Raw genomic sequence first — 6921 nt, forward strand, 5'->3', positions numbered from 1 at the left:
AAATCTCTAGACAACAGTTTCCAGAGTCTGGCATTTGTTCTCTAATTGAACCATCAGGTTTCTCTTCTGCAAAACCTTCTTGATTTCTAAGATGGTTTCAGTCCTATATTCAATCTATATCTCCTCTAATTGTTCTTTAGTCTTAGAATTTAGGACTTTCATCAATGTTGTGGTTTCACCTGGTCTTAGGCCCAACATTTCTCTCACTTCTTTTATCAATGTTTTTGACCTCTGTATCAACTCTTCCTGGTCAAAAATAATTTGGATTGATGGATAAATATCAGTTATAGCTTCATTGATATTTGTCCATATGTTTTCTTTAGCCTGTGCTAGAGTTTGATCCATTTATGACTCACTCTCTAAAAACTCTATTCTTTAAGTAAGCCTATCAGATTTATGTAATTTCTCTATATAAGCGTTATCATTATTCAACATTTGTTCTAGTAAATTCTTCAACTACTCTTTCAACTTCTCAATCTCCTTTCCCTGAAGGGACATATCCTTCATGGCCATTATTAATTCATTGGATGATTTAGAAGTTTGTCCTAGTACTATTGTTGATGTTGAAGCATCTGCTACTACTGTAACGACAATTGGTACTGCTGTAAGTTGTACAATGACTAGTTGTGAGGATTTCACCTTTTCCTTGAGCAGCTTTTCTAGTTATATCTCCATCTTTCTGATTTGTACATTTTGTTCAATTATTATTTTAAACATGTCCTCCTTGTATTATTCAATTTCTCCCAACTCCTTGGCATGTGGATCCTTTAGATGGCAGCTTGAGATGTTTTTTCAATGGTGCTTAGTCAACATTGTTTTTCCTTATAAGTTCCTCTTCCTCCTTTACATCATCGCGATCATAACCTAGCTTAATAACTAAATCCTATTATGTTTTAATTTCATTATCGTTTACCACATATGATAGTTTCTCCAGCTTCAATTTTTACTGTATGTTGCTGATGGAGAACTACAATTTTGAAGTTGTCATGGAAGTGTTAGTCAATGAAGAAGACAACTTCTCTTCAGTCTATTTGTGCATGTCCATCTTATCAATCAGATGGATCTGATTTGTCTCAAAGAAGAAGATGGTCTTCTCATAATCTATTCTTGACTTAGGAAAAGAAACATGTGCTTGCAAGAAAGCCATCTGCATTCTCCCTTTTTCAGTGTCAAATGATGACAAGAGCCTATGTTGAGATGAAGCAGTCTTCTTCCAAAACTAAGAGTAAGTATTGGCATTCAACATTTCATTCTTCAGCTTGATTTATTTATACTTTGCAAAGATGTTGGGATCTATTTGGCCTTGAGCCAAATTTATTATCTGAGCTACATCTGAAGAGTCCTATGAGGCTGAGGAATATGGAGAGCCTAAGAAAATATATTGTTGTCTTGAACCTACAAAAATGTCTCTCGGCGTTGTTGGAACATGTGTACCTGTCATGACTCTAGTAGCACGTCCTTCATCATCCTAGATGAAAACTTGGTTTGGATTTTTTTTAGGCTTCTTTGTATAAATTAAAAACTTCTTAGCTCCAATTTCTATCACTGGAGAAGACACTTCTTCTCTAGGCCATTTATCATGCTTCTCCTCAAGGACTGGTGTCTGTGAGGTGGCTATAGATAAAATACACTCCTCAGCATCCTGCAAGGTGTTCTCCTCCCATTGATATTTTTTCATAAACTTCTCAATTTCTAGCCTGAGAGTATGATAATAAGAATTAGTCTTCTGCTCCACTCTTAAACTAGAAATTATGTGGAAGAGGTCGTAGGGCATGTTGAGAGCTAAACTTGCATGTTTTTATTTGCCTTTTTATCCTATTTTCCTTCACATTTTCACTCCTAGCTAAGTTATTACATATCCTAAATCCTGCAGGGATACCTCTAATCATGTCTTTATGAATTAATTAATAATTGAATCACAGTCTAGGGGATTATGACCAAAAGCTCTTACTAAACTTTGTCATATGGGAATATTTCGAAGTCAATGGCTAAGTTTAAAAATCGAGCTCATAGAACTATTATCGAACTACACCTGTAACGATGGAACTGATCCGGACTTACTCTTTCTATCTTTTGCATTCAGTTTTGGGCTTATTACATCCTTTATGTAATTGCAGGCAACAATTACCTTAATCTCAGGAACTATTTTTGTATAGGAAAGGATATGGATTTTGAAATAGGTGGTTGGCATACTAGTGAATTTATCTTTGTAAGAATGACTTCTATATTAATGAAATTTACATCTTTCTGATATTTCTCTAAGTTCGCTAGTTGATCACAACCCTATTTAGGGAGTTGGGCCCACTCTCCCAATCAGGTGTTGCTGAGATAATGTATGCTTCGTTTCTTTTTCATGTATGTATTTCTTTCTCTCGCTGTGATATTTTAATGTAAATGTTGTCAATAAAATTTTTGTTACAATTAATTGTTGCTGCCATTTCTATTTTCTGTTACAATTGATTATTGTTGTCATTTCCATTTGTTGTTATAGTTGCTTATTATTTTTTAATGAATCCTTGGCCAATTTTGGGTTGTACAATTGCCCATGCATATACACTGTGTGTTAACCTTCCAATAACTAGTAATTAACATGGGAAAGGGATGAATAGTATTTTTCACACTTGGACACCAACATTCTGGTGCCATTGTCGACGAGGTTATCAAAGGTGCAATAGAATAAACGACATTGATTGCTGGATCAATATTGTGTCTTGGGGAGAGAATTTTTCTTACTCTTCTTCAGGTTTCGAGCTTTATTATTGTTGGTTTTCCTATCTTTGTTTTGATTGATTGCCGAGGAGCCGCTCTCTCACCCTGGGGAAGGAATTTTTCTTTCCTTACTCCAAGCCCTGAGCTTAATATTTATTTGCTTATTTTCCTTTCCTTTTTCTTTCTTTTTTAAACCTTTCTCTCGTCCTAGGGAGGGAAGCTTTCTTACCTTTCTCTAGGCCTTGAGTCTATAATTCTCTTAATTGTTTTTTTTTTCTCTTAAGAATCACTTTCTCCCCTTTGGGAATGACATTTTCTTACCTTACTCTAGGCCCCGAGTTTACGGTTTTCTTTACCTTTTTATTTTTTTTTCTTTTCTGTTGCAAGCCATTCTCTCACCCTGGGGAGGTAAGGTCTCTTACCCTGCTCCAGACCCTGATTTGTGAGAACTTTTAATGTTTTAATTGCATGAATAAAGATCTGAATAAAAGGGGGATAGGAGGATCCCCAAGGAAAGGAAGGAATGATTTATGTAGGAACACCTACATTCAAGAAATCATTGCGAAAGATGAAGCTGAAGCATTTTTACAAGCCACTGTTAGGGTGAGGACTCATATGCAGTCTGAGGGGAAGTCCGTTGAGCAACCAATACTACCCTTGGGATTGAGGAAACACCTTTCAATGACAAAAGGAGGAGAAGTAGAGAGAAAAGCATCAGAGAAAATATAAGTTCTCCTTTCAATAGCAGAAGAAGAGGAAGAAGTGACTAGAGGGTCAGAAAAATCAATCTAAGTGCACCCGCAGAAGGAAATTTGCAAGGATTTTTTTCACCGCATGATTAGGGAAGTGTTGTTAAGCGATCTCAACCATCAGTTATCATACAACAGGAACCTGTTGAAATTCCATGTCATTATTGGAGGGTATTCATGGGACGTCCAACCTCCTTAGTTGAATTTCCATTTGGATACATTAAAGGTGATGCGCCAATGAAGCCCATTCCACTAACTTCTTTGCCTAACTTCCATGGCCTTTCCTTAGAAGATCCAAATACATTTCTATTCAAATTTGATATTTTTTTGTAGGGGATACAACTACGTGATGATCAGAAATTGAGAATATTCCCTACTACTCTAAAAGGGAGGGCTCTATGATGGTTTATGGGTCTAGGTGGAAAATCTATCTCCTCATGGGATGAGATGAGGAAAGATTTTCTGGAGAAGTCCCAGGACTATTGTAAATCCTAGGATATAAAGGAAGACATTTTTAAATTTATGCAGAAGGAGGATGAGAGTATGGAGGATTGTGTGGAACATTTCAAATATAACCTACAGAGATCTGACCATAGTGACCTGGATAAGGATATCTTGAAAATTATTTTTCTCCGAGGCCTAAGGGAGGACTCTCTAGATCTTTTGAATATAGTAGGAAAGGGTGATATATCTGAGGATTTTGACTCTACTGTGAGTTATTCATTCAGTGTTCATGAGGGGCTGCAAGGAAGAAGCAAGGGATTTAGACCTCCAAAATATCTAGTGGAGGAATTACAAAGGAAGAAATTGGGAATTTGTTGGATAACTAGAAGTCTAACATCCTAAGTACACTTTCCTTTCAAATGGACATGATACCAGAAAAAGAAAAGAAAATGAAGTTAGAAAGGACCATGGCCATCTTCTTCCCTTAGTGCAGGAAGAAACATCCATTAAAGGAATGCCGTTTAAATATTGTGGAGACTTGTGCAATATGTGAAATGGCTCACTCCACTAGGTCATGTTCAACGCTTCCCCGGTTGAAGGCAGTATTCTAGGGAACAAATGAACAAGCAGAGAAACTATGCTTTATGGGTTCCAAGAAATCATGGAAGCCACGGCCACCAAGCCCAAATCAAGTTATGTCTTAGTACCTTTCTCAATATTTTAGTAATTTAAATATTGGCCCTCAGTCAGTACCCTTTTCACAATCGTTGCCAAAATTTTATCAATATCCACCTTGGAAGTCTTGGTTCCCTTAGTCTAGTTCAAACCATTCATGCTCTCAGAATTTGTGAGGGCCTTCCCCTCCTCCTAGTCAATTTCCTCAACCTATGAAAAAAAAATAGTTACAGCTGCTTTCCAACATTCCCTCAAGTACCCCTCCTCATCCTCAACTTCCTATCCAACCTAATCCAAATCCTAATAATAAGGGTGTTCAACAGACTGACACTCTCAAACTTCCTACATATACAATTTCTACCAAAAAATGTAAGGAGATAAATCCTCAATCTAGTCAGTTAGTGAATGATCAAATTTCACCAATTATCATTGAACATATTGGTGATGAATATCTAGAACCAAAATCCCATGTAGCTCAGAATGAGTCAAACCAAAATTCTCTCAAACACACCCCTCCTCATTCGAGTACTACTCAGGGCTACCCAACTGATCCGCCTTATCCATAGAGATTAACCCTAAGTAAACAGAATCCTCAACAAGAATTTGACCTTTCAGGGGAACTACAGAACTTTTTTGTCAAAATTCCCTTATTCCAAGATATGAAGATTGTGCCTATATATGCTAAGACAATTAGAGAATATTGTTTGAAGAACCTGGAAAGAAAACAAAAGATTGGCTTACCATTCATGTTATGCAGAAGCTATCATACATTATGATGGGAAAATATGTACTTGTGAAATATGGAGATCCAAAGAACCCAATTCTGTCAGTGCAGATTAATGGGGTTGACATCCTGAATCTGCTGGTAGATTTGGGCATTGCAATTAATGTTCTCACATATGAAACTATGCTCACATCAGGTCTACGAAATCTGAAACCAAATCCTACTGTCTTGGAATTATCAAATAGATATACAGTAAGACCAATACGAAATTTGGAAGACATAACCATTTTAGTAGACTCATGGTGCTATGTCGTTGATCTTCTAGTATTAAATACATAATCCCCAGCCAGTGGTCATCCTATGATTTTAGGAAGACCTTAGCTAGCAACTGCAAAAGCGTATATCTGATGACGATCAGGAAATATGGTGATACATAATCGCGAAAATACAAATAACCTTATTCTTTACCCACTGCAGAACCAAGTTCATTAGGTAAAAAACATTTAAACAAAATTCCCTACCTTTAAAAGGACCTAAAGCCAAAAGGGAGGAGACTAGACTAGTCCTTACTATTAGTCAAGCCCTCTGTTCTAAAAATGAAACTGAAGATGATACTATTAATAATTTTATTAGTATCCCCCATGATGTTTCTGATACAACTCATCAATTTCTACAATCTCTTATGAGTTGTGAAATGCGAGAAACTATTGAATCAGGAATTGAAGACGAATATATTCATGTAGTTCCACCTTGTGACATTATCATTGTAGAAATTAAGCCAAAGAAAACATTTAATATTAATATGAATGTTTCACCATCCCGGACCGAACAACACCTAAATGTTCTTCATGAGCATAAGGAACCATTTGCATGGGATTATACAAATATGAAGGGTATCCCTTCTAATTTATGCACTCACCATATTTACATTAAAGAAGATTGTTGGCCTATGAGACAACCCCATAGAAGAATGAATCCCGCTATGAAAAACATTGTCAAAGAGGAAGTTCGGAAGTTACTGGATGTAGGATTTATTTACCCTATCTCGGATAGTCAATGGGTCTCCCCACTAATTATTGTTCCTAAAAATAATGGTAAGTGGTGAATTTGTGTGGACTATGGGGAGTTGAAAAAATCAACCTTGAAAGTTCATTTTCCCCTACCCTTCATTGACCAAGTCCTTGACACCTTAGCTAGGAAGAAGTTATTTTCCTTCTTGAATGGATTTAGTGGGTATAACCAACTTTGAATAGCTCTTGAGGATCAGGATAAAACCACTTTTACAAGCCCTTTAGGGACTTTTGCATATCGGGTCCTCCCATTTGGTCATTGTGTTACGTCTGCTACCTTCGAGAGGGAAATATTAAGGATTTTCTTTGATCTAGTTGATGATAGTGTCGATATTTATATGGATGATTTTACACCATATGGGGGATCATTTGAGTAAGGGTTGGAAAACTTGGAGAAGGTGCTTAAAATTTGCATACAAATTCATGTTTCTCTAAGTACAGTTAAGTGTCATATGATGAGATAAGAGAGCATCATGATGAGACACTTACTTTGAGCTGCTGGAATTCAAGTTGATATGGCCAAGGTGGAGGTAATATTTCATTTTATTGT

This window comes from Pinus tabuliformis, chromosome 8 (assembly GCF_031772625.1).
Source record: "Pinus tabuliformis cultivar Carrire ecotype Pingquan chromosome 8, CPIR1, whole genome shotgun sequence".
Taxonomy (NCBI): domain Eukaryota; kingdom Viridiplantae; phylum Streptophyta; class Pinopsida; order Pinales; family Pinaceae; genus Pinus; species Pinus tabuliformis.